Genomic DNA, 19378 nt, shown 5'->3' with positions numbered 1-19378 from the left:
GGATAATAATGTTCAAAACTTACTACAAAGCTACAATAATCAAGTCAGTGTGGAACTGTCATAAGGACAGATCAATGGAACAGAATTGAGCATCTAAAAACAACTACAACAACAAATCTCACATGTGTGGTTAATTGATTTTCAAAAGGGGTGCCAAGACCATTCAATGGAGAAAGAACAGTCTTTTCAATAAATGGTGCCAGCACAACATATTATTCACATGCAAAGTAATCAAATTGAATCCCTACCTCACACTAGGCACAAAAAAATTAACGCAAAATGGATTAAAGACCTAAGTGTAAGAGCTAGAACTATAAAGCTCTTTTTTTTTTTTTTTCCCTGACAAGAGTCTCACTCTGTTGCCCAGGCTGGAGTGCAGTGTGCAATCTCAGCTCACTGCAACCTCTGCCTCCCGGGTCCAAGTGACTCTCCTGCCTCAGCCTCCTAGTAACTGAGATTACAGGTGCCCACCACCTCACCTGGCTAATTTTTGTATTTTTAGTAGAGGTGAGGTTTCACCATGTTGGCAAGGCTGATCTCAAACTCCTGACCTCAAATGATGCACCCACCTCGGCCTCCCAAAGTGCTGGGATAACAGGCAGGAGCCACTGCGCCTGGCCGAACTATAAACCTCTTAGAAGAAAACACAGGCATAAATATTCATGCCCTTGAATTAGGCAACCTAGACACGACACCAAAAGAACATATACCAAAAGAAAAAAAAATAGATGAATTGGACTTCATCAAAGTTTAAAACTTTGAGCTATAAAGCAGGGGTCCCCAGCCCCTGGGCCATGGACCTGTAGCAGTCTGTGGCCTGTTAGGAACTGCGCCACAGAGCAGGAGCAGAGCAGGGGGTGAGCAGCAGGCAAGCCAGCATTGCCGCCTGAGCCCCTCCCCTGTCAGACCAGTGGCGGCATTAGATTCTCACAGGAGTGTGAATCCTATTGTGAACTGTGCATGTGCGGGATCTAGGTTACATGCTCCTTATGGGAATCTAACTAATGCCTGGTAATCTGAGGTGAAACAGTTTCATCCCAAAACTTGCCTTTTATGAAACCAGTCCCTTGTGCCAAAAAGGTTGGGGACTCCTGCTATAAAGGTACTATCAAGAAAGCGAAGAGACAACCCACAGAATAAATAAACTCCACTCCTGATATATACCCAACAGAAATAACCTCATAAATTCCCCAAAAGACATCTCTAAGAAAGCTCAAAGCAGTACTATCTATACAGTCAAAACCTAGAAATATTCCAAAAGTCTATCAACAATAGAATGGATACAGTATAACATATTCACTAAGTGGAATACTAGGCAGCAATATGAAAGAATGAACTACCAATACATACAACAGCCGTGATGAATCTCATTGACAAGGTGAAGAGCAAAAGGAGTTAGCACAAAAGAGGCAATCTGCATGATGCCGTTTATATGAAAGTGCAGAACAGACAAAATGAAGCTATGGCTTTAGGAGTCAGAATACTGGTGGGTGCCCCTGGGGGAGGGAGGTGGGGAATTAACTAGAAAAGGCATGGCAGAGCCTTTTGGTGGAGCTGGAAATATCCTCTATCTTTATATTTATTTTTATTTTTTTGAGACAGGGTCCCCCTCTCACTCCAGGCTGAGTGCAGTGGTGAGAACACAGCTTACTGCAGCCTCAATCTCCCAAGCTCAAACGATCCTCCCACCTCGGCCTCCTCTGGAGTAGCTAGGACCACGGGTACTGCACCATCATACCCAGCTAGTTGTATCTTTTGCAGAGACGAGGTCTCACCATGTTGTCCAGGCTGGTCTTGAACTCCTGGGCTCAACTGATTCGCCCTCCTCAATCTCCCAAAGTGTTGGGATTGCAGGTGTGAGCCACTGAGCCTGGCCTGGAAATAAACTGTATCTTGATCTCAGTGGTGGTTACAAGGGTGAGACATATCCATAAGCTATACTATACACTTAAGATGAGTACACTCTACAACACGTGTTATACCACAACTCAGAAATTTCAAATATGATAATACTTGGTAGTCAGTGACTCAGGAGGATGGGGAGTCAGGAACCATGGGCCCTGACTGGAGTCTCAAGGGGAGAAGGAGCTGCAGATGAGCAGGACTAATGTGACCCTCCTGCAAGATCATCTGTACAGATGCCCTCCATCTTCAGATGACTTTGACATGTGAGCTGTCATTTCTAAGCACTTGCTATATGCCACATGCAGTCCTAAGCAGGTTATGATATTATTTCATCCCCACAGCAGTCTTATGATGCAGGGACCATCACTGCCCCTGCTTTACAGACGAGGGGACTAAGGCACAGAGAAGTTAGATAACTTGCTGAAGTCAAGCAGCTAATAAGCAGCAGAGCTGGATTTGCATCTAGACCTTCCGGCGCCAAAACCCATGCTCTTATGTAAATCTCTAAACACTGACCACAGTACAGAAGGCCCCATATGGTCTGGCCCCCGCCATCCTCTAATGCTTCACCTGTCCTCCTTCCACTTCCCAACACTCCAGCCTCACCATCTTCCTTTCTTTTCCCTGAAAACCCCACCTTCCTCACACCCCACGGTTTGCACATTTGCAGTTCCCTCTGCCGGGAATGTTTTCTTCTGCTCCTCTTTGCTGGGGCAACTTCTCCTCATCCCTTAGGTCTCAAGTTCAAGTGTCATCTCCTCCAGGAAGCCTTCATGACTCCAGTCAGGGCCCATAGTTCCTGCAACCCTCCCCCATGAGCCTCATCACTGTTTTACCTTTTTGAGTTCCCTAAGGGCCAGGATGAGTCCCTTTCACTCAGAGCCATGTCCCCTCTGCCCACCACAGGGTCTGGCATAGAGTGGACACTCAACAAGTATCTGTTGAATGAATGACTGAATCAATCAATCAATCAATCTGCCATGGCAGACAGACTTGGAGAGACCTCTGGAAGGCCAACATCAAAATGTGGTCACTACAGCAGGTGGATCACGGGGGATCTGTACATTTGTCTTTATCTTTAGGGTTTATCTATCTGCTGGATGTTGTTCTGGTGGACAGGTACCATTTCCAAGCCCTCAACATTTCCAGCTCTGGGACCCCCACCTTCCCCCGCAACCCCACTCCCTCTCTATGCTCATTCTCCCGACTCTGCCTACAGCCCGAGTGGGTGGCATATGAATAAGCGGGAGTGAGAAGGTCACCCAGCTCTCAAGCACTAAGCCCTCCTTGACTCGGGCGCAGATGAAACACACTGAGGCGGGGGAGCGCCTCACCAGGCACTGAGAACATGTGAGCTATTTCTGACTCCCACCAGGCTGGACAGTGTGTATCTGCCGTAGAAGCCTGGTGAGTGGCGGTGTAACCAATGACCAGCTGCCCCAGCCATGCTCACACCAGACCTGGCCATTGCCCTGCTGGAAACTCTTCCGCAGCCCTCCAGGGCCCATGGGGCAGCTGAGACCCTCAGCCTGGCATTTGAGGCTCTGAAAGATCCCATCCCTGCCCATCTTCTTGCTCCTCATTCTCCCAGGTGCAGCCAGGTCTTCCCTCAACCCTGGGCCTTTGCATGTGCTGTTCCCTCTGCAAGGAATGCTTGCTCTGTCTCCAGGTGTGGGCTCACTCTCACTTAACCGACGGGTCTCAGCGTGGACCACTCCCTCCTCTGAGAAACCTTCCCTGACCATCACCACAGCATCAGTGCCCTTGGCCTAGGGCTTCCTCCTGCCATGCAGGTACCTGCTGTTGGCTTCATGGTCTATGATCCCTCTCCTAGGTTGTGATGGGGCTCCTTTGAGGGCCTTCATCTCTATGTCCTACATCCAGCAAGGACCTGGCCCACAGCCGGCACAAATCCTCGTTTGCTGACTGACTACACAAGGGACAAAGTACTGAGTCCTGGAAGGGGTACAGGAGGACTCAGGGACTGAGAGGAAGTCAGAGGCAGATGGGGAGCCAAGGATTGATTTGGCTGTGACTTGGAGGTAAAGAGAGAGATGTGGCCTTAGGTGGCAGAGAGGGTGCAGAGGGAGACCCATCCACAGTCAGTAGAATGCCAGGCCTCTGATCAGTGTTCCCCTTACCCAGCCAGCAGCCCCTAGTGGTCCAGGCAGATGGGCAAAGGGCTCAGGGAGGCCCAGACTCCAGGTACCAGGTGTGGTTGCTCACAGGCCCGCCTCCCCCAGCCCTGACAAGTACAGTGTATGCAGAATCTGTGTGGAACAGAGAATTTCGTCTAAATATATCTGCTCTCCAATGCAGGGCACGCAGCAAGGGAGTGGGGGGCACGACGCAGACCTGCAGTGTTGGGAGAACTGAAGCCTCTGCCCACAGCCCCACAGCCCCACAGCCCCACTGCCACCTGCCCTGGCAGAGGGAGTTCACCGGGGTGAGGGTAGGGTGGGTCCGGCTGGGCCCCTTCAAGCAGGGTTCCCACTGCCTGAGCTCCCACCCCAAAGCTGCCGCATTGAATGTGGGCCAGGCACAAACCAGGCCACCAGAGGAGGGAGGGGACATGGGATGGGGCTGGGGAAGGGGGACACAGAGGAGGGCTTGGAGGAGGGGACACAGAAGGAGGCCTGGGAGAGGGAGACACAGAGGGAAGCCTGGAGGAGGGGCCTCAAACCCAGGCTGTCCAGATTTCAGGCTCTCCCCACTGCCTTGCTGTGACAGAGGCACAGAGGAGGAGGCACCTCCAACAGAATCACACAGAGGCCTGGGGTGGTGAGGGGAGGAAGGCCCTAGCACCTGCCTCCCAGGCCTCCTAGGCACCCTGGGGACCCCTAAAATTCTCTTTAGCTCCTTCAAGTTCTCCCAAGAATCCCTAAGGAGTCGGGCAGCAGGAAAGGCACTTGACTGCAAGTCACGAGACCTGTGATCCAGTCCCCCCTCCACCCGAGGCCTTTAGGCCAGTCATCTGTGGGCCCCAGTTCCGCCTCTGTGCGATGGGGACAAGCACGGTGCCCTCTGTGCAGGGCTTTGCCCACAGTGCTCACCCTTGGCCTACTTTCCCAGGCTGGCCCTTCTGTGAGCTGCTCTGGGCTAGGCTGGGGGAGGGAGTACCAGAAGGTTCCAAGGGGTGTGTGGGTATCGGGAGAGAGCACAGTAACACCAGCTGCCTTATTCGGGGGACCTGCTGTATGTCAGGCTCTGTCCTCAGTACTTAAACACACAGGACCTCGATTCCTGTGAACCCTCAAACCACGCCTCTGAGACAGCAATGACACAATTATCCCTCTGAAGACAGAGGGGGAAACTGAGGCTGAAGAAAGTTTCTGTGACCTGCCTGTCAAATTCACATACCCGGTGAGCAGAGCTGGGACTCAAACTTGGGCCACCCCTCAAAATCAGCTCTCCCCCTCCCTCCAGAGACAGATGCCCACTTTTCCAACCAGTTTTGCTTTCTTTCTTTTTTTTTTTTTTGAGATGGACTCTCACTCTGTCACCCAGGCTGGAGTGCAGTGGCGTGATCTTGGCTCACTGCAACCTCTGCCTCCCATGTTCAAGCGATTCTCCTGCCTCAGCTTCCTGAGTAGCAGTGAGCTATGATCATGTCACTGTACTCCAGCCTGGGTAACAAAGCCCTGTCTCAAAGATAAAAAATAAAATAAAAAGGAAAGAGAAAGGAAAGAAGGAAGCAAGGAAAGAAGGAAGCAAGGAGAGAGAAGGAGAAAGAAAGAAAAAAAGAAAGAAAGGGGAAGAGAGAGAAGAGAGAGAAAGGAAGGAAGGAAGGAAAGAGAAGAAAAGAAAGAAAGAGAGGGGGAGAGAGAGAAAGAGAGAGAGAGAAAGAGAAAGGGAGAGAAAGGAAGAAAATTTTCATAGTAGCCTCCTTGGAGGTTAATATTATTGTTCCCAGTGCCTAGAATAATCTCTGGCACATAACACATATTCATATTAGTATAGATTAGGCTACAGTAATAAATAGACTAAACTTTCAAAGCCTTAAAGAACAAGAAATTTATTTCTATCCTGGAGAAAGATTTTCAAACAGTTGAGATTCTCCCAAGTTGAAAAGCCAGCTGGTCATCCAGCTCCCTGTTTGCCCAGCCTCAGTTACCTCCTCAGTGACAGGTGTGGGTGAAGAGGCTGGAGAGGAGAGGGCTGATGGGCTGCAATGGGACAGGCTGGCCTGGGCTGCTGTCCAAGGCACCCCTGGGTGACCCAGCTCCTCTGTGAGTGGGGGCTTGGGAACACTGCTGAGGGGCACAAGCTGGTGAGCTGGGCTGCCTTTCCACTCCCACCTGTTCTCAGACCCCACCTGGACTACCAGGCTCAACGATGCTCAGGTAACACTCACAAGTTGTGCTGCTGCTCTGTGCTAGACCTCAGCCTCTGCCCGGTGGGAGACCCTCACAGTCCAGTCCGCTGGGGGAGGTAGGATGACACACATGGTTGAAAAGGCAGGCTTCCTCGAAATGGGAGGTCTGAACTGAGCCATCAATAATAAATCGGAGTTATACCAAGCAAAGACTGTGGGGAAGGGTTTCCAGGGAGAGGGAACAGTAAGGGCAAAGGCAGGAAGGCCAGAGGATGTGGAAGGTTCCAGGCGTGCCCAGTCATTCAGGTGAGCTAGGGGTGGGGTGTGATGGGGGCACGGCAGGAGAAAGCTGTGGAGGTGCACAGAGGCAGGTGACAGGGGCAGTGACGGCCTCACTCCAGGATCTGGGTCATGAGCAGCGGGTGTGGTTACTGGATTAATAACTTAATCTGTGTGGAGGGCACATGAGCAGAAAATCAGGTAGGAGGCGGGGATGGTCATCTTGGCCAGAGGCCATGAAGGCTGTTGCCAAAAGATGCTTGAGAAGGGGAAGTGCAGTGGGGAAAGAGCCCGACTTCCGCTTTGTTGCTGATCCCCCAGACACATCTCAAGGGTTCAGGATGAGAGGATGCCTCCCCACTGGCCTCCAGGACCAGCCTTGTCATGATCAAACCCAGATTTGCAAATGGTTCCTGAAAACCACAGGGCTGGTGGGCCACCCATGCCCTCCCAGGCTGCCCACTGCCTTTGCCTCTGCCCAGCCAGCGTCAGCAGAGGGAGGCCACAGACTGGGACGGCAGAGGTCATTCAGCTCTGACCTCAGACTCAGCAGCAGGCAGGCAGCCAACACCCCATGCCAGTGCCGGGAAGGCCTGGGGAGTGGTCAGCCAGGAGAGCACTGTAGGTCTGCCCTGCTCTGGAACCTTCTGTGGCTCCCTAGTTTCTTTCAGTGGGACGCACCCACACAAGGGGAGGCTGAGAGACCGGGAAGGGGAGGCCCAGCCCCACTCTAACTTGCTGCAGGGCCTCAGGAACATTGCTCAAATGCCCTCAGCTGGATTCAGCAATGGCCACTGGCTCTGCTAGCTGCGGCCAGGGCAGACCATCCAGGAACCCCCAGGGACCCAACCACGTCCATCAAGTTTCCAGTCCTGCCTGGGCAGGCTGCTTCATGGCTCCGAGCCTCAGTTTCCTCCTGTCAGCATTCCACGTGGCTCACGAGGCCCATGCAGCTGGCCCTGACTGCTCCTCACTCTGAGCTCCTGGCCACTCTCTCTCCAGGCTTGTGACCCCTGGCTCTCCATGCTGCCCCCACCGCACCCCTCCTACTCTCAGGTCCCTGCTCCCAGACCCCAAGACAGCTACCATCTCCTCTTAGCTCTCCTGGGTCGCAGTGCCTGTCACTCATGTGAGTTTACACTCACCTGGGAGGTGATGTAACACAACACACACAAACACACATACCACACACACCATACACATATCATACCACACACACATCTCACCACACACATCACACATCACACCACACACCACACATATACCACACATCACACACACCACACACGCCATACATAACATCACACCACACATCACACACACCACACACACATCACACATAATACACACCACACACACACCACACATCACATGCCCACACCACACACACCATATATAACACAAACACCACACACACCACACACCATACATAACACACCACACACATAGCATACACAGCACACACACATCACACCACACACACCACACATCACACACACCACACCCACACCACACACCTACACCACACACATCATACATAACACACCACACACACACCACATACCATACATAACACACACACCACACACCCACATCACATACATATCACAGCATACACCCACCCCCCACACACCACACACACACCACACAGCATGTATAACACAAACACACCATATATAACACACATACCACACACACACACACAGTTCACAAACACCATACATAACACACAAACACACCACACAGTACACATACAGCACAACCATCAAACACACACACATCACATACACACCACGCACACACCACACGTCACATACATGACACACAAATACCACACACACATCACACACATATCACACATGCCATACACACCACACACACAGCCCACACACCACACATATGGCACATGCACCACACATGCCATACTGATACCACACACACCACACACATGCCAAATACTTCACACACACCATAAATAACACACAAATCCACCACACACAACCACCAAACACACAACATGTACACACCACACACACCACACACAAGCACCACACACTCACCATACACATGCCACACACACACACACACCACAAACCACAAAGATGCCACACATACCACATACACCACACAGATACCACACACACCATATACATGCCACACAGATACCTCACACACCACACACATCATATATAACACACAAACACACCACACACACCACACACAGAACCACCACATAACACACACATCACACATACACCATACACACCACACGTGCCACACACATGCCACACGGATACCACACACAGCGTACATACCACACACCACACAGATGTCACATATACACCACACATGCCACACAAATATCCCACACACAGCACACAGACCACATACCACACACACCACACATACCACACACACACGCTACACACATACCATACAGATACCACACACGTACCACACACTCTGCATACACTACAGACACCACACACACCACACACACACCACACAGATACAGATGCCACACACAGACCATACACACCACACACACACAGCAAACAGCATACATACCATACACACCACACACAACAGATACCACATACCACACACACCACACACACAGAATACATACCACACACACAACAGATACCATGCACCACACACAGCATACACACCAAATACAACACGCACATCACACACCCTACACAAACACCACACATCACACACATCACATACATGCCACACACAACACATACACATCACAGACAGTATACAAACATACCACATATACCCCATACAACATACCACACATGCCATACACACCATATACCACACACACACACACACCCCCCACACATACACAACACACATACAGATGCCACACACAGACCGTACACACCACACACACACCAAAGAGCACACATACCACACACACCACACACATAACAGATGTCACATACCACACACACATCACAAACATGCCACACACACCACATACACGTCACATGCAGACACCATACATACATACTACACATACCCCCACATGCCACACAACATACCACACACACACACATCACATATACATTCCACACACACCACACAACCTATCCCACACCACCACACACATCAAGCTTACATACCACACACACCATGCATCATACACACCATACATACATACCACACACACCTACATACATATCATACACCCACACCCACACCACACTCACACACCACACACACCTCACATGCACATATCACACACAACACACACCATACATGCTATAGTCACACACACATCACATAAACACACCACACATGTACCACACCATACACACCACACATACATACCACACACACCATACATCCACATCCACACCATATTCACATACCACATACACACCACACACACCTCACATGCACATACCACACACACTACACACTGACCATACATACCATAGTCCCACACACATCACACACACCACACACCAAACATACATCATGCACACCACACACACACACCATACATACATATCATATACCCCCACAAACCATATACATATCACACACACAGCACAAACCATGTGGCACACACACACCACATACACAAGAAACACATACCACAAACACCATACACACCACACACACACCACAAATAGATACGTCACACACATACCACATATACCACATGCCATACACACCACACATCATACACACCACACACACCATACACATCATACACCATACACACCATACCATACACACACCACACTATGCACACCATGCACACACACCACACATACATGCCATACATACCACATACACACACATCACACACACACCATACATACCACATACACACACATCACACATACACCATACATACCACATACACACACATCACACACACACCACACACACTACACATATACACACAAACAGCATAGACATACACACACCCTCCACACACACACACACACACACACACCATACACACACATATACTACACACACACACACCCCCCACACACACATGCACCCATAAACACAGGGAGTGGGAAGGACCCCAAGGGCACCCCTCCCTCCCTGTCCCCGCCTGCACTCTCTCAGAGGCCCCTGTGAACCAGCTCTATGAGGGTCAGATGCATAGGTGGGCAGAGGTGGGCCTGGCCCTGGGTCTAGTGGAGACCCCCAAGCAGCCCAGAGGCAAGTCGCCTCTGCACACACCTCTGCTTCCAGCGTGCCATCCCTGGAAGGCCCTGTGCACTCCCACCCCGCCACTGCCCAGTCCTCCAGGAATCCCTCACACCCAGAGGTGGCAGGTGTCTGAGGCAGTGCCAGATGCTGACACTTCTTCGCCTGCCACCACGCCTCACTTTGAGGATGGGAGATGGAGGTCAGGTGGGGAGCCTCAGATCAATTCCTAGCAATACCAGGTGGGGCTCAGAGAAGGGTGAGGCAACCCCAACAGCACCCCCCGACTCTTGCTGCTCTGATGGGGAAACTGAGACTCAGAGAGGGCACAGGGAGGTACGCAGTTGCCCAGCTGGCCTCTTGCCCAGGTCTACCTTCTCATCTGGGTGAATCACACACACCTGGGTTCAAATCCTAGCTCTACTACACACCAGCTGTGCAGCCTCAGTTTCTCCAGGTGTAAAACAGGAATGACTGTGGCACCTTGCTCCCTCAGCTGCAGGGTGCACCCATGGAAAACAAAGGTGGCAGAGGGCCCTGGTGCTATCTCCAACCCACAGCCCTGTGCCCCCAGCAGCAGGCCAAGTCCAGCCAGGAGCTCCTCCCCAATTACAGGTGACCCACCAGAGCTGTCACTGAAAAGCTGCCTGGTCAGCCCAGAATCCCACAGCCCAGCCCTCACAGTACACACTGTTCAGAAAAGGCAGGCAAGCATGCCAGAGTCATACAGCAAGGCCCCGACATGCTGAGACTCCAACTTGGGCCCTGTTCAGCTGAGCCTCCAGCCCAGAGCCTCCCACTCCCTGAATGCATCTGGCAGAGCCGAGGAGGTGCCCAGGCTTGGTGGCAGCCACGGGAGGGAGAGAGGCAGGCAGGCAGCTGGGAGTAGTGGGAAGGACCTTTCCCCCTTTAGCAAACCCAGATCCCTGTTTCCAAGCTGCACTCCAGAGTTCTCGGGTGCTGCGTCACTGCACGCAGTCAGCCTGCAGTGGGCAGAAGGAAAGGCTTCCTCCTGGTGACAGGGGCTGGAAGACAGAGGGCAGTGGGGAAGTCAGGCAGCCGGTCAGGGGTGAGGACAGTGAGGGCTCCCTGACACCTCTCAGAGGGAAGCCCAGCTCATTTCATCCCTGAAATCACAGAGGGCTAAGCTGGGAAAGACTCAAAAACCAAACTTCCACCTCTATTCCCACCAAGTACATGGAGGCCAGAGAGGTGCAGGCAATCAGTCAGGGACACGCAACAGCAAACTTGTTTAGTCCTCTTACTACAAACCCCCAAATACACAGCACGCATCTCCTGGCAGCTGCAACAAAAAGCCTCCTGGCCCCACCTCTGCCTCTGCAGGCTTATCTGTCACTGCAGGAAGAAAAACACCTGAACCTGGCCAGGTGCAGTGGCTCACGCCTGTAATTCCAGTACTTTGGGAGGCCGAGGTGGGTGGATCACCTAGTCAGGAGTTAGAGACCTGGAGTCTGATAAACATGGAGAAACCCCCATCTCTACTAAAAATACAAAATTAGCTGGGCGTGGTGGCACATGCCTGTAATCCCAGCTACTTGGGAGGCTGAGGCAGGAGAATCGCTTGAACCCAGGAGGCAGAGGTAGTAGTGAGCCAAGATCGCACCATTGCACTCCAGCCTGGGCAACAAGAGTGAAACTCCATCTCAAAAAAAAAAGACAGAAATATCTGAACCCAGAGACCAAGTGCTCACTCCTAGCCCAGCACCTGGGGTGCAGAAGCTCACTGCCCCCAAGGGCACAACACCTCTTCAGGGCATGGTTCTGATCCCCTGCCCGAGTCCCAGCACAATGCTAGGTACACAGCAGGCACTCCATAAGTGCCTCAATAAGTCTTTTGCTCCATTTAAACACCAGGATGTCTGCCCCATTTCTACATCATCAAAGACAGAACCTGCCCACATCTTATGCTTTCTAAAGATGACCCCCAATGCACCAAATGTTCTGTTACCCACTTTTGAAGCAAACTCCCAGAGGTGGTGACCTGCGCAGGCCTTCCCTCTCTTAAGAAGAGGAGTATGAATGTGATGTTTGCTCTGTTGCTTTCTCGGGGGCCTAAGCATCCTTGTGACTGCGCCTGGGGGTAGGGGGGCGGCTGCACTCTGTGTGTGTGTGTGTGTGTGTGTGTGTGTGTGTGTGTGTTGAGGGGTCTACCCCTTCCATGAACCATCCCAGTGTGTGTGTGTGAGGGGTCTACAACCCTTCCGTGAACCATCCCTGTGTGTGCGTGTGTGTGTGTGTGTGTGTGTGTGTGTGTTTTGAGGGGTCTAACCCTTCCATGAACAGTCCCAGGAACCAAACATCTTGTCCTTTCTTATCAATGGGCTGCCAGTCATGGTCACTCCTTATCACCCGTATTGCTCCCCATTCCCCATGAGAAGCCTGAGAGATGAGCTGGCTTAACCAGAATTGTGTGCTGGGGAAGCGCAGAGGAGCTGGGGGAGAGGCCACGATTCCCGTAAACCTCACAGTTCAGATGGGGCCTCTGGCGGGGCTGCGGAGGGATGGCTGCCAGCAGCAGAGTGGCCACTGAGTCCAAGGGTCATCCCGAGGCTGCTCTCTGGACCAGGCCCAGCTCCATCCCCAGTGTGTCCAGGTTCCCCAAAGGCAGAAACTAGGTCTGTCCCACTTAATTCCCTCCCCACTCAATGCTTGCTATGGAACAAACAGGAACTTCAGAATCTCCAGAACACAGGGCTAAGACCAATCTCTAAACTGACATGCATCCCAACCCTGGCACCTCCATTTCACCAGCTGTGCAGCCTTGGGCTCTCTGTGCCCCAGCTTCCTCTTCCATAAAATGGGAGCGATAATAATAACTGGATGTGATGGGGGCTGAAAGAAAGTCCGGATATCAAGTACTGCATCGGGGTTGACTAACAGAGGGCTGAGCAGTGCGCACGGCCTGGGAGATGGTCTAAAATGCTTTGTTGAAGGAAAGAATGAATGAAAAGAAATGCTAGCCAATGATACAGTTATTATTATTATTATCATCGTCAACATCAGCAGGGATCCCCAAGCCTGGTTTTGCAACCAGCCCTGGTGAGGGGTGTAGCAAAATTCTCCAAACAAAATGTGCTTCCATTCATTTTGGGTTTTTGAAAAGGCCACGTCAGACAGCTGAGTGGGGAGGAGGCGGCGTTGCGAAACCCAGCACAGAAGGATCCCGGGGCCCCACTCCTCGGCTCAGAAAATGATAAGCGATCTGCAAGTGAGAGGTCCCTGTACGCTGCCCTCCTCCCAAAGACCCAGTGAGAGGGGCGCCTCAGCTGCAGGTCCACCCCCACCCTCCGAGTGACCTTGGGCAGCCACCCCACTACACTGAGCCTCAGTATCCCCATCTGTCAAATGGAGACAATATCCCTTTTCATTCCTAACCATGGCTGTGGCTAGAAGATGGGGAGATTAAATGAATTCTGCAAACTGTAGAGTGCTGCATACCCCTAATGACTTCAGTCCTGGCCTGGAGGAGTTGCTAGGAGACACTATGGAGGGGATGTAGGAACAGAACAGGCAACCCTCTCCCCCAAAGGTCACAATGAAAGAAAGTCTAGTCATGTGAGTCTCAAAGCGTCCCCCCATATTCTGATGAATTAGGAAGTGGGCTTGTCTTTGGTGCACTGCACGGGACTCCTCAGTGACAGCTTTTCCCAAAGATGCCCAGTGAGTTTGCACTCCAGGCCCCTCACTCCCTTAACCAATAGGATCATCTGTTGGAAGAAACTGCCAAGCCTCATCAGCCCCCGGTGACGCCAGCCCTGGGAGCTTACACACGAAAGCTGCCCTTCAAAGCCACTAGAGCAAACCCAGTGGCTTGCTCTGGATCCAAACCCTGGCACCGCCACCTCATCAGCTGTGCAGCCTTGGAGACCTTACTAATAAGCAAAAAATGCTTGATTTCTTTGTCCATAAAATGGGAGGACAGCCCACCAGTTGCCCCAAGATGCAGGGCTCTCAGGAGCACAGATTTCAGACAGCAGAAGGCAGAAGGTCCCTCAGAGATCACCAGGTCTAAATCTTTACTTGATAAAGGGAGCCCAGAGAGGGGATGTGCCTCATCCAAAGAAACATGGCAATTAGCAACAGGGCTCCTAGAAGAGTGGATGCCCACCATGACTGCACCCTACTCCCTCCATGACCAGCCTCCCTGAGGCCCACTTAGGAGTGGCCATCTCCTCTTAGAAGGACACATAACCCTCAGCATCCCCAAGCTCACCCAGCATGTGGCTGCCTTCCTGCCTTTATCCATGCAGTTTCTTTTTTCCTTTTTCTTTTTTTTTTTTTTTTGGTAGAGATAGGGTCTCACTATGTTGCCTAGACTGGTGTCAAACTCCTGGGCTCGAGCAGTCCTTCACCTTGGCCTCCCAAAGTGCTAGGATTATAAGCATGGGCCACTGTGCCTTGTCCATGCAGCTCTTGCAGCCAGCAGTGTCCTTCCCTGTATCCTCCATCTACCCAAATCCCTAAATCCTCCAAAACCCAGCTCAAGTACATGTCCTTTAGGAAGCACTTCCAGCCCTTGGACAGCACCAGTATCCATCACTAGGAAGCGCCTGGCAGGATGGCTACAGTTTACAGAGTGTGGTCCTCGCAGGTTTGACTCTGTGTCCCCGAGCCTGGCACAGGGCTGGGTACTGAGTGGGCCTCAGGAAGCACTAGTAGCCCAAAGAATGAACAGAGGACTAGGAAATGGAAAAGTGAACAGGCCAGTGACCTGGCGAGTGAAGGAAGGGCTGAATAGGGAAACAGGTGATGATGCTAGCAAATGAATGGCCACAGCAGGAAATGCCTGGCTGGGGGCACACCCCCAAAGATGCCAGGTCTGCCCCAGCATGGCCCCTCACCCTCCTGTAGAGCCTGTAGGGTCCCATAGACTCACTGGGATTTTGAGGCTACAGGCCTGTAACTCCCACAGATCCTGGCTAAACGCCTCTGGGCATGCAGACCCAGCTGGAGACCAGGAACGCACATGGACAATCATGTTGGTGATGGCCTGGCCAAGTCTCCCCCCATTCCCCAGAGTTCAGCCCTCCACTCAGAATGGACCAGGTCATCAAAAGTCAAAAGAAATGGACAAGTGCCCACATTGAGCCAAGTTGTCTTCTCGGCACCAGCAGAATGGCGTGAAGAGGCAGGCGTGACCCTGCCCCTCTCCACACTAGCTACACCCAGAGACATTCAAGAAGGATGGGGACAGGGTAATGAAGCAGAGGCCCACGGGGCTGGGCAGGTGGTGACAGTGATGTAGCCTGGCCTGGACATCGAGGAAGGCTTTCTTCTGGAAGCAATGCTTAAGCTTGGGTGGTGAGCAGTAATTGAGCAGGCACATGGGGGAAGGGGGCTGGAGATGTTCAGGCAGAGGAGCCAGCATGTGTGAAGACCCTGAAGCTGGAGGGAACGTGGCCTCTTCCAGGAACTGAAGGCAGGCCAGGGGGACCTGAGCCAAAGTGGGAGGGGGCGGGGAGCCATGGCATTTACTGAGTACCCACTATGTGCTTTCTGAAAAAAACAAAACAAAACCAAACCCTGCATTCAAAATTTTATTAATTCACATTTCTGTATGTTTAAATGAAAGTGTTCAAATGCACTGATGTCAGAGAATACAATTTTCTAATGCCTTTTTTTTTTTTTTTGCGAGGAAGTTTCACTCTTGTTGCCCAGGCTAGAGTGCAGTGGCATGATCTCAGCTCACTACAACCTCCGCGTCCTGGGTTCAAGCGATTTTCCTGCTTCAGCCTCCCAAGTAGCTGGAACTATAGGCTCCCACCACCATGCCTGGCTGATTTTTGTATTTTTAGTAGAGACAGGGTTTCATCATGTTGGCCAGGCTGGTCTCGAACTCCTGACCTCAGGTGATCCACCCACCTCAGCCTCCCAATGTGCTGGGATTATAGGGGCAAGCCACCCTGGCTTCTAATGCTTTTTTGAATGAATGAATACCCATCACAGAAGTATAGGAGGGTAGGGATTACCTGCTTCTGTCACATAGAGTGCCCAGGATACAGTTCCTCAGAGCCTTCCCATCATGTGAAACTGCTGGCATTTACGAAGCTTGTGGCTCACAACCACACAAGAACCTAATGAGATGTCAGTGGGTGCCTCTGATACATCCGATACGTCAGCATCTCCTGAAGCTCCAAAGCACACATTCTCTCAGACTTCCCAAGTGCTGCACAGCCTTCCTTCAAAAACACCAACTCAGCTGCCAGGCAGCTTCGAGCCCGGGGCATAGCCCTCAGACCTGCAGCTCCATCTCAAGGCTGACACCAGCCGGATGTTTCTCGGGGTTCCACATAACCCAGCCATCAGGTCCCATCCAACTCAGCTTCTCTTCAGCATGGACACTGTCTCCAATGGCTGACACAGTCTGCGCCCCTGCCCACACAAAACAGGCTTCTTGAGGTAGGGATCTTGTCAGCCATCACACTCCCCTGCGCCCAACACAGGCCTCACCTGGCCTCTGGCACGTGAGTACGGGGTCGCCACCGACACCGACACCACACACAGGCACATTCCCGGAAGTTGAGCTGGGCTGTCCCAGCTCCTGGAGGAACCAGGATCCCTGGCCCACCCCCTCCACAGCGCGGTCACAGGCACTCTCGGCAGCCCCACGTGCACAGCCAGCGTCTACGGACCTGCTGGGAACACACTCAGAGTCTGCCGCTGACTGACCCCAACAGCCGGCTCTGGAGCCTGTTGGTGGCTCCAACACTCCAGCCACCCATCGGTCAGGCCAGGGCACAGCTCTGCAGCCCCACCCTGGGACCAGGCAGCCCAGTGCCCTCTGGCAGAGAAGGCAAGGGAGAGTGGCCACTAAGGAGGGACAGAAACAGGGCTCCTCCAACAGGCGTTCTCAGAGATGGTCCTGTACAAAGGATTCCCACCATCTCCAGCTGGCGGAAAACAGCCCCCTCCAGCAAGTGAGGGCTCTGAGGTAGAGAGAGCCAGGACTCCCTCCTCCCCACCGGAGACTAAGCAAGGAGAGGAGGTGCAGTGGAGGCCAGGCAGGCCAGTCTTGGGGGGGCTGGAACTGCAGCCCCCTCCCGCTCTGTCATTTCCACTTCCAGGCAGGTGGGGGTGCCGGGAACCCTCTCCTCATTAGCGCTGCCCTCCACCAAGCTTAGGGGTTCCCATTCTCAGGGCACCTCCTCTACCCACCGCCCCCCACACAACTGGCCTTTGCAATCACAACCCCTCCCCCATTTCATTTTTTCCCACATCAACAGCTGACAGCCTCTCTCTACACACAGGCAGCGGAGAAAGAAGGGGAGAAGGAACGGAGGGACGGAGGGATGGAGGGGGATCCGAGCAGCAGGTTCGGCCAAAAGAGACCGGGGGCCATCACCCGTCCAGATAGCACCTGTCCCCTCCCAGCAGACCCGGCACATCTGGACCCAGCTGATCCCCGCGGCAACCTGGTTCATTCGACACCGGTTCCAAACACGAACCCCTGTCTCCGCGGGGCGCCGCACGTGGGGGCCTCCGGTAGCCATGTGAGTGCCCCCCCAGCCCAGGTGCCCGGGTCAGCCCAGCCCCTCCCAGGCACGCAAGCAGGGAGGGGGCGCTATGCAGCGGGAGGGGGGTGCTGCCCCCGCCCCCTCCCCAGATGTCAGGTCCGGGAAAGAGCTTGGGAAGGGGCAGCCGGCGGCTCCCGGGGCTACCGAGGCGGGATCCGAGGCAGCTGGGTTGAATGGAGAAATGCCCCGGCCGGCATAGCCCTGCTCTCCCAAGCGCCAAGGTTGGCGGGGCACGGGAGGGGTCCGCCTGACCCCCAGGCCGCCTTGCAGATTGGGGGGGTGGGCCTGAGGAGGGGGCTTCCCAGCTTTGGCAGCCGCTTGATATAGGGTGCCAGGAGGAGTCCGCGGGAAAAAGAGCCGGAATGGGGGTCCGGCCCTGGACAGGGGTTCCGGGCCCGGTTGCCGCCGCCCCTGATTTGAGGGTCCGAGGAGACGTGGATGGGGCGATCCGACCCAGAGAAGGCGCTTCCCAGCCTCGCAGCCGGCCCCTCGGACCCGGGCTAGGAGGACAGAACTGGCAGGGGAGGGGGCTTTTCTGCGCCAGCACCGCCCCCCGGTTCTGGGAGGTCTGTCAGGGAGGAGACCGGATTGGGGGTCTAGCCGAGGGACGGAGCGCGCCGGCCAAGGAAGCGGGTAGGGGCTGCCGCGCGCCACCCCCGCGCCCTCACCTGCGCCCGGCGCCTCGGCCGCCTACGGCCCGCTCGGCCGCTCCGCTGCGCCGCCGCCGCCGCCGCCGCTCCGGTCCTCTTGCAGGTCCGCACGCCTAGGCCCCGGCCCCGGCCCCGGTCCGCGGGCGCCCCATGTCTCTCCTCCGGCCGGTGCGGCGCCCCAGATGCGGCTGCGGGAGGAGGAGCCGCGCGGCCCCGGCTCCCCGAGAGCGGCGGGGAGGGGGTGGAGGGCGGGGAGAGGCGCGCGGGGGAGGGGGCCGTGCGGCTGCGCCCAAAACCAGGCGCGGATCGGGCCACCGGCGCAGGGCTGGGGAGGGCCTTGAGGGGGCCCGCGCGGTTCCGAGCTCCCCGCCCCCACCAGCGCCCCCGCAGCCCTGGGGGAGGAGGAGGGTCTCCGCAGCAGGCGACGCTCTGTCGCGAGCCGGAAGAGCGCTTGGAAATCCGTGGCCGGCGGTCCAGAGAAGGCAGGCTACTGGAAAAAGGTCACA

General features: G+C 53.8%; 1 protein-coding gene across 5 annotated transcripts in view; it reads right to left on the bottom strand.

Moving 5' to 3' along the window:
- The window catches only part of DLGAP4 (DLG associated protein 4), a 224318-nt gene extending 205210 nt beyond the window's left edge, over nt 1-19108 (bottom strand). For 4 of the 5 annotated variants that reach the window (XM_074406485.1, XM_039479560.2, XM_039479563.2 and 1 more), the window contains exon 1: nt 18891-19105. The gene's annotated coding sequence lies outside the window, so the exon portion shown is untranslated. Of the gene's footprint in view, nt 1-18890 lie in introns of all 5 variants that reach the window. The other variant, XM_039479562.2, reaches the window with a different exon arrangement.
- Between the last annotated feature and the right edge of the window lie 270 nt (nt 19109-19378).

Source organism: Saimiri boliviensis, chromosome 9 (genome assembly GCF_048565385.1).
Source record: "Saimiri boliviensis isolate mSaiBol1 chromosome 9, mSaiBol1.pri, whole genome shotgun sequence".
NCBI classification, from domain to species: Eukaryota; Metazoa; Chordata; class Mammalia; order Primates; family Cebidae; genus Saimiri; species Saimiri boliviensis.
Note: the sequence above shows the minus strand (reverse complement) of the source record. Positions and strands in the feature narration are given on the sequence as shown.